The 9,838-nt window shown below is 38.6% G+C and overlaps 1 pseudogene; it reads right to left on the reverse strand.

The window, feature by feature from the left end:
• Positions 1–8,704: 8,704 nt before the first annotated feature.
• Positions 8,705–9,456, reverse strand: LOC140522883 (mitochondrial fission regulator 1-like; annotated as a pseudogene).
• Positions 9,457–9,838: the final 382 nt, after the last annotated feature.

Here is a 9,838-nt window from a genome sequence, read left to right on the forward strand (position 1 = left end):
GGGATGTTAGAAGAGAGGGCAGACTGGTGATAGGGGCAATTAGAATGCTCGGTGTTTTGGGGTGGGGGGAGGGGACAAATGGGGAGAAAATTTGTAACCCAAAATTTTGTGAAAATGAATGTTAAAAGTTAAATAAATTAATTAAATAAAAAAAGAAAATAGAATAAGGAGAGATAACTAATTTACCAATTTCTGGACCACCTAAAGCTATAATTAAAAAAAATAAATACCATGCTTCTATTATTTATTTTATTCAGATCTTAAGAAATTAAAAAAAAATTTCTATTACATAGCAGAATGGGGAAAAAGTGATTATACATAAAACTGGAATTGGATTATATATAGCTTACTATTATTCCTTTTAAATATATAATAAAATTACCATGTGATATTTTTTCTTTTTTGTTTTCTGTCCCCCACCCTTCCCTAGAGATGGCTACCATTAGGCATAAATGTGTTTGTGTGTGTGTGTGTGTGTGTGTGTGTGTGTGTGTGTGTGCGCACATGTGTGCAAAACCATTATATATATACTTCTATTTATCTGTTCTCTCTCTGGATGAAGAGAGTATCTACCTTTATAGATACTTTATAGTTAATTTAGCCATTTGTAATAATCAAAATGATTTAGTCACTCAAAATTGTTCTCAAAACAATATTCCGAATACACTACAACACTCTCTTGGTTCTGCTCATTACACTCTTCACTATTTCATAAAATTGTACCCATTTTTCTAAGACCATCAAGTCATCATTTATTATAGCAAAGTGATATTCCGTCACAATTATATATTACAACTTGTTTAGCCATTCCCCATTGGATATCAATACAGACATCATTTTCAAGAAATATCTATTAATTAATTAATTTATTTTTAGATTTCAACATTCATTTCCACAAAATTTTGCGTTCCAATTTTTCTCCCAATCTCTCCCCTCCCCCACTCCATAATATTTTGCATTCTGATTACTTCTTCCCTCAATGTACCCTCCCTTCTATCACATCCCATCCTTCCCTTATCCCCATCTTCTCTCTTTTCTTGTAGGGCAAGATAAATTTCTATTTCCATTACCTGTACTTCTTATTTCCCAGGTGTATGCAATAATAATTCTCAACATTCATTTCTGATACTTTGAATTCCAACTTCTCTCCCTCCCTCGTTCCCTACCCATCCCCACTGAGAAGGCAAGTATTTCTATACAGACTATACATGTGTCATTTTGCAAAATACTTCCATAATAGACATGTTGTATAGGACTAACTATATTGCCCTCCATCCTAACCTGCCCCCCTTTTTTTCTTATTCTCTCATATGACCTTGTCCCTTCCCAAAAATGTTTACTTATACTTACTCCCTTCTCCCATTTGCCCTCCCTTCTATCATCCCCCTTACCTCATTTTTCCTCTTCTCCCCTACTTTCCTGTAGTGTAAGATAGATTTTCGTACCAAATTTAGTGAGCATGTTATTCCCTCTTTAAGCCATATGTGAAGAGAGTAAGCTTCACTTTTCCCCTCACCTCCTCCCTTTTCTCCTCCACTGAACAAGATTTTTCTTCTCTCTTTTATGAGTGATAGACTGCCCCATTCAATTTCTTCCTTTCTCCTCCCAGTATTTTCCTCTCTCACCCCTTAATTTTATTTTATTTTTTTTTTTATGGATACCATCTCTTCTGATTCAACTCAACCTGTAGTCTCTGTCTATATGTGTGTGTGTATGTGTGTGTGTATGCATGTGTGTGTAATCCCTCCATTTACCCAAATACTGAGAAAATCTCGAGAGTTACAAATATTGGCTTTCCATATAGGAATGTAAACAGTTCAGCTTTATGATTTCTCTTTCCTGTTTACCTTTTCATGCTTCTCTTGATTCTGGTGTTTGAAAGTCAAACTTTCTATTCAGTTTTAGGCTTTTTATCATGAATGCTTGGAATTCCTCTATATCATTGAATGACCATTTATTCTCTTGAAGTATTATACTCACTTTTGCTGGGTAGATATTCTTGGTTTTAATCCCAGTTCCTTTGACTTCTGGAGTATCCTATTCCAAGCCCTTCAATCCCTTAATGTAGAAGCTGCCAGATCCTGTGTTATTCTGATTGTATTTCCACAGTACATGAATTGTTTCTTTCTAGCTGCTTGCAATATTTTCTCCTTGACCTGGAAACTCTGAAATTTGGCCACAACATTCCTAGGAGTTTCTCTTTTCGGGTCTCTTTCAGGAGGTGATCAGTGGATTCTTTCAATATTTATTTTACCCTCTGGTTCTAGACTATCAGGGCAGTTTTCCTTGATATTTTCATGAAGGATAATGTCTAGACTCTTTTTTTGATCATGGCTTTCAGACAGTCCCATAATTTTTAAATTGTCTCTCCTGGAACTATTTTCCAGGTCAGTTGTTTTTCCAATGAGATGTTTCACATTATCTTCTATTTTTTCTATCTTTTCATTTTGTTTTCTAACTTCTTGGTTTATCTCATAGTCATTAGCTTCCTTGAATTCCACTCTCTCTTTTAAAGAACTATTTTGTTCAGTGAGCTTTTTAACCTTCATTTCCACTTGGCTACTTTTGCTTTTTAAAGACTCTTTCTACTCATTGGCTTTTTGGAACTCTTTTGCTAATTGAATTAGCCTATTTTTAAAGGTATTAATTTCCTCAGAATTTTTTTGGTTCTCTTTTAGCAAGCTGCTGGCTCGCCTTTCAAGCTCTTGTACAACCCAAGCCCATTTGATATTCATTTTGGAGGTACTGGAGGCAGAAACCTTGACTTCCTCTGACAGTATGTGTTGTTCTTCCTCATCTGAAAGTATGGGAGGTGACACTTGTTCACCAAGAAAGTAACCTTCTATGCTCTTATTTTTTCCCTTTTTGGAGCATTTTCCCAGCCAGTTACTTGACTTCTGAATTGTTTGTCAAAAGAAGGGTCCTAGTGCTCCTCCTCCCCCTGCCGCCACTGTACAGTGCTCAAGGTTGAGGTTCAGATCAGCTGCTCAATTCCCCCAGAGGCTTTAATCTGAGCTGCCTGGACAATGGACCCACACTGCTTCCAAGGCCACCGTAGCTGCTGCCTCCTGCTACTGCTGCTGCTGCCACCACCTCTGTTGCTGCCTGGACCAGTGTTGGGGGAACCCCATTTCCCTCCCGTCCAGCTGGGAAAGCCCTTCCATACTGATCTTTGGTGATTTCTTTGGTGCTTGTGGGTTGAGGGATCTGGGATCCTCTCTGCTGGGAATTCTATCCTGGAGATCTGCTCAGGTCCTGTCCTCCCAGTACCAGGCAGCCAGGGCTGGGCTTCACTTTGCTCAGCATCCTGTGAGATAGACTTTTCCTGTCAGTCTTCCAGGTTAGCTTTGGCTGGAAACCTCTTTTATTCTGTTGTTCTGTGGCTTCTGCTGCTCTAGACTTTGTTGAGAGTCATTTTTTTACAGGTACTTTGCGGGCTGTCGGGGAAGCCCTAGAGTTTATGTGTCTTTCTACTCCACCATCTTGGCTCCACCCTCAAGAAATTATCAAGAAGAAAAAAACTGCCGTACTATCCTGGATCCAGAAGGCAAATAAAAGTTGAAAGAATCCACTGGTCATCTCCTGAAAGGGATCCAAAAAGGAAAGCTCCTAGGAATATTACTGACAAATTTCAGAGCTCCAAAGGCATGGAGAAACTATTGTGAGCAGTCAGAAAGAAACAATTCAAATATTGTTGAGCCACACTCATGATCACAGAACAATAACAGTGGAGGAATTAGGAGGCAGAGGGCTTGGAATATGACATTCAAGAGGGGCAAGGAGCTAGCAATCAAGAACAATCCACCCAGCAAAATCAGTGCAATCATTCAGAGAGAAAAAATGACATTTGATGAAATAAAAAAAAAAATCCCAAGCATTTCTAACTGAAAAGCCAGAGCTGAACAGAAAATCTGACATCAAACAGAAGACTCAATAGAAACATAAGAAGGTAATCATGAAAGAGTAATTATAAGGGAATGAATGGAATTAAATGGTTTACATTCCTAAGAAATTTATCAGTTTTGGGGCAGCAAGAAGGAATCTACATAGGCAGAGGGCACAATTTGAGTCAGTCTCAAAAAATAGAGAATAAAGGGATATAAAAGAGGGATATACTGTGAAAAGGGGGAAGGAAGAGATATAATGAGACAAATTTCCTCACATAAAGGAAAATCTTTTATAGTGGAGGAAAAAAGTGGAAGACTGGCAAGCAATGCTTGAACTTCACACTCAACAGAATTGGTTCAAAAAGGTAAAAAAAAGATGGATATATAGATAAGTAGATGGATAGAGAGACATATCTAGTTATCTCTATCTACACTGTTAGGTATAGAAATCTATCTTATCCAACAGGAAAGTAGGAGGAGAAAAGGACACGAGATATGGTGAGAGAAAGGCATTTATCAAGGAGGGCAAATTGGGGGAGGCATTGTTTGAAAGAGAGACTTTTTGAGGAAGAGCAGAATAAAAAGTGAGGACAATCTGAGGGAAATGCACAGATAGTGATCATAACTATGAACATAAATGGCATGAGCTAGCCCACAGAATTGTAGTAAATACCAGATTATACTGGAAACTAGAGTCTAACAATATGTTACTTACGAGAGACACTTGGAGGTAAATTATGCTTCAGGTGGTGAGAAGGGTAGAGGGAGGGGAAGGCAACTTAACTCAGACAAATCAAAAGCAAAAATGGATTTATTGAAAGAGGTAATCAAAGAAACTGAATTTTGCTTAAAGAACATCATGAACAGTGATGTACTCTTAAAACATTTTATAGGAAAGTTGTCTGATAGAAGCCTCATTTCTCAAATATATCATGCTCTAAGTCAATTTTATGGGGAAAAAAGACATTCACCAATTGATAAATGGTCAAAGGTTAGGAAGAGGCAGTTTTCAGAAGAAGAAATCAAAGATATTCATAGTCATGAAAAAAATATTCTAATTCATTTGATTGGAGAAAGGCAAATTAAAATCAGTCTAAGGTACCACCCTACACCTATCAGAAATAACAAATGCTGGAAGGGATGAGGAAAAATACAAACATTATTGAATTGTTGGTGGAGTAGTAAACTAATCCAGTCATACTGGAAAACAATCTGGAATTATGCAGACAGGGTTACAAAAGTGTGTATACCCTTTGTTCAAGCAGTACCATAACTAGACCAGTATGTTGTTTGTCCTTTGTCCTTGAGGAGGATCAGGACGTCAAAAAGGATATGTTATGACTTACAATGAATTTTATTTAAATAAGGAAAGCCTATGCAAAGTCATCAGCCTCACTGTCTCCTCCAGAGCCATCAGGGTCCAGTGGCAAGATATAACTCAGGATGACTGGAGATGGCCCTGGTAGCAGTGGGAGGCCTTGTCTGTTTTAAGTTAATGTCTTTCCAAGGTCTCACTTTGATGCAGTGCTCACTCAGTGATTAAGGGTGGCAAAAATGAAGCAAAGAATGGCCTCTTTAACCTAGTCAAAAATAAATATAAAGGATCACTCTGGGAAGGGAAGACTGAATTTCTGGCCAAAACAGAAACAATTTCTATTTATACTCACTCGAAGTCATCAGAATTCAAATAATGACCAAGCGAGGCTTGGACTTGAACCCATTGTTGGCCAACAAATGCAACATGGAGTGATTTGGACTTAAGGTGTGGTCCATAAAAAATAAATCCTATCTGTAAACCCCACATTATCTTGGTAGATTTCAGCAATCAGCATTTATATTCTGCTAGGCAGAATGTCTGTAGATAAAGGTATGATTTCTTACATGGACAGAGAGAGATGAGGGAGAGGAGGGAGAAAGATGAGAGGAAGGAAGAAAAGGAAGGAAGGAAGGAAGGAAGGAAGGAAGGAAGGAAGGAAGGAAGGAAGGAAGGAAGGAAGGAAGGTAGAAAGGAAGGAAGGAAGGAAGGAGCTGTGTTACCCAATTGGAACTGGTCAGTTGGGTGTCTAGTGGGGGCAGGTACTACTGGTCACAGTTTGTTGCTTGTCTTTTTTTCTCAAGGAACACCATGGAACCATGGAGATGTCATGACTGGCAAATGAATTAGAATTAAGTGAAATAGGGATGTGCAAAGTCACCAGGGTCACTCTTTTCTCTGGATCCATCTTGATCCAGTAGCAAGATATAGATGGTTTCTATGACAAAGAGAGCAAAGGAAAAGGAAAACTTATATATACATTCATAACATGTCTTTTTGTAGAGGCTAAGAATGGAAAATAGAAGGGTTTATCATCATTTGAGGAATGACTGAACAATTGTAGCATATGATTGTGATACAATGTTGTAAGAAATGATGAGGTAGTGGTTTTACAAAAAAGAAAAAATAAGCAAGACAAGACCTATTTAAACTGATGCAGGTGAAATGAAAAGAATTGGGAGACAATTATGTACAGTAACAGCAATGTTGTAATGATAATCAACTGTGAAAGTTTTGGCTACTGTCATCGATACACTCACCCAAGACAATTCCAAAGAACTCATGATGAAAAAATGCTATCCACCTTCAGAGAATGAACTAACAAATACTGAGTGCAAATTGAAGTATAATATCCTTGCTCTCTTTATCTTTTATGATATGACTAATATGGAAGTGTTTTTTTTTCATGATTTCATGTATTTTTGCCTTCTCAGTGGGTAGGGGAGTGGTGAAAAAGAAAGAGAATCTGGAAGTCAATAAAAAGTTTTAAAATAATATTTTTAAGGTTATTTAGCTCAATTTTATCATTTAATAGGGAAGAAAAATGAGGACAAGAGAGGAGAAATGATTTGGTTGGGACTGTATGGGTAGTAAGTATTGCAGGCAGAATTCAAATCCTAGTCCCAGAATCTGGGCTCTTTTTACTGCAGTGTATTTTGCAATAAATGATTTATTATTTTCAGTTACACATGTGTGAACTTTGCGATTTTCCTTTGAAAAAGGCAAAGATGTCAAATACAATACACTGAATTTTACTTGTGAGTTTTAATTTTATGATCCATGGCCATCTTTATAGCAACGCTAACTGAGAATTGTTCATATCTCATTCTCTGACACTAAAAGAAGTATTGATTCAAAATAAAGTAATTACTTGTTCTTTGCTGGAGCTTGCATAGAATTACTTTTCTTAGATATTAAAACCCCCTGTTAGTTGTTTTTAATTACTGATATAAGTAAAACAATTACTTGTTCAGTTTCCTAAAATTACTTTAAATATTTGTTTTAGGGAAATTACTTAACAAAAGTAAATAAATATTTATAAGTAAAGAGAAATTGCTTGGTGCAATTGTGTTTTTCACTATGAATTACTTATAAATAAGCCCCATGGCATTACTTAGTAATATTATTTTACTTTATTTATTGGTTTAATTTAGCTCAATTTATTTATTTAGCTCAACTAATTATCCAAAGCATTTTCTGAAATTTTTGTAGGAAAAGATCTAATTTCCTTCCATTTCATCCAAAAGCCTCATCGTGTTCTCTAATTTTCTATAATTACATAATCCAACATCCTCCATGAAGCTCCCAGCTTCTGTCTGCTTCCTTCTCAGTCATTCATCTAAGACTAACATTTCCATAATTTCTTTCTTCCTGCTAGAAGTCCGTGAAATACACACACATATATATATATACATAACCACTCAAAAATTTTCTTTAATATTAGGTAGTGCTTCAACCCAAAAGCCACACAGGTACACATACCTTTACTAAAGAGATCCCAAGGAATATTGGGTCATGCATTTAGTGTGTTGGGTGAGGACTTTGACATGACTCAACAGTGGTTTGGGTATGAGAAAAAGTGATACCAAATCAAGCATAGCCCCCTCCCCTTCTAGCTCAACCACAGTGGAACAAGACATCAATGCCATGGCAATGAGGACGACACAAGGATCCTGGAGGGTAATGAAAAGATTTGGTTTCTTGCATTTGGTTTCTTGCATATTGGAAAATGTGTTTTAAGAAGAAAAGTAAAAAACAAAACAAAACAAAACAAAAAGCAGCCCTGATCTGCCAGCAGCAGCTTCTTCATGTGTTGGAGTTACAGGAACTGCAGGAGGCCTGAGCACAGCTGAGTGTTGGTACATGAGGGCAGGGGGCAAGTCTTGGTTTATGACTATATAGAAAAGACCTTGAGGCTCCCCAACACCCTCATTCCTTGCAAGGAAGCAGTTGAATCTGAGGGACATATTGCATGTACCCAGTTGGCACCAGGAGCTGAGAAGATAGTGCAATGAATCTAGTCATCAGAATGGGGTCTATTTTCACATAAGGAGGAAAACAAAATCTCCCATCTGGTTCTTCAACATATAGCAGCCAAAAAAACAAGGCTGATCACTTTTAAACCTGCAACTCAAAATTATTTTTCAAACACCATACTTAAAAGTTTTGCCAGAGTTTGAAGTATGGAGAAGCAGTTCAGCTTTTCTCTCTTCTCATTTCTAGCCTGTAAGTATTTTCTATTGTGGAATGACATTTCTAACTGCAAGGCAGCAATATCTTTTGTGCAGCAAAGAAAGGGTCATATAAAGGGGTGCCATATCAAGGGACATATATAGGGTGCCATAGAAAGAGTCATCATTTTTCTTTCATACTGATATCCTCTTCATTCATAGCAAATTTTCTCCTCAACATCTCTGAAATGAAGACAGCTGATCTTCCTTCATCAAGCTCCAATTCAGGTCTTGGCTCTCTTTCATCCAGCGAATATCCTTCAGGATGCCCATCACATCTGTGAAGCTCCTGGCCTTTGAGAGACACACACAGTCCTAGCCTTCAAACAGACTGCAGGCAGCTTTGGAGTCAGTTTTACAACATTCAGAGCAGGCCAAGCAAAGCATGGAAAGTGATGGGAGCTCAAGGTCTTCTTACTGGGCCTCCTCCATGATGTCACTAACGACAAAGGAAGTTGTAGGGTAGAATGGGGATCCGAAACAAGGTAAGGGAGAAGAGACATTTAAAATTCCTGTTGAGAAGAAATTTGGTGTTAATGAAGTTGAGGCTGCATCTGCTGCCACAATCTTGGCCATCTGGCTGCATAGGTGACTTAGCTCATCTTCTAGTTCAGTGAGTGATTCGGTTCAGAGCTGGTAGGCCAGGCTTCCTCAAGGCCAAGAGCTTCTTCTCTGGCCCTGAAGGTTGGGCACTGAGACATTGTGCTTCATGAAGAACAGCAGGCTGGGCTTCCACTTATGATGCAAGAGCCGGGTGTCACTCCTGACTCCAGCATAGGCATCCTCTTCATCAGGCAATATCAGCCAGAGTAAGGACAGGGAGCACATCACTCAGATATTGGTCAGAGATGTTGGGTGGTGTCTGAAAGGATGCCTGAGTACATGGCCTCCAGGGCACATTAGTTGCCAGCCTTAACACTATGCTTTGAGCAGCTCCAAAGGATTTGTTCTGCCAGAGCAGGTAATGGAATGTGTTTCCATCTCTGATATCACAGCTGGCTCCCACCTGGCAGGCATTCCTCATGTCAGGCCATCTTTAGTAACAGCAGGTCTCTAACTCATGGCTCCTCCTCCCTGAATCGCCAGGACTTGGCCCTCGCAGTTCAGCTGTTCACTTAACTTTCAGCTCTCTGCCACCCTACTGAAGTGGCCCTTGATGTCTGTGCATTGAGCTGTTCTCTCCCACCTACAGGACATCGCTCCAGGCGGGGATCCTACCATCGTGGTGCTGGACTGTGGTGGGTCCCGAAAATATCTCCTTGAGAATATAACTCTCACATCCCCTTTTATTATTTCCTTTTCCACCACCCTACCTCACACCCCCATTACCTCTCGACTATTGGGAGTCTACTTGTTGGGCTAACAATGACAATGTTATTACCTATCAAAAACCTTTTCCCTTCTGG

The sequence above is a fragment of the Notamacropus eugenii genome, chromosome 2 (genome assembly GCF_028372415.1).
Source record: "Notamacropus eugenii isolate mMacEug1 chromosome 2, mMacEug1.pri_v2, whole genome shotgun sequence".
NCBI lineage: Eukaryota > Metazoa > Chordata > Mammalia > Diprotodontia > Macropodidae > Notamacropus > Notamacropus eugenii.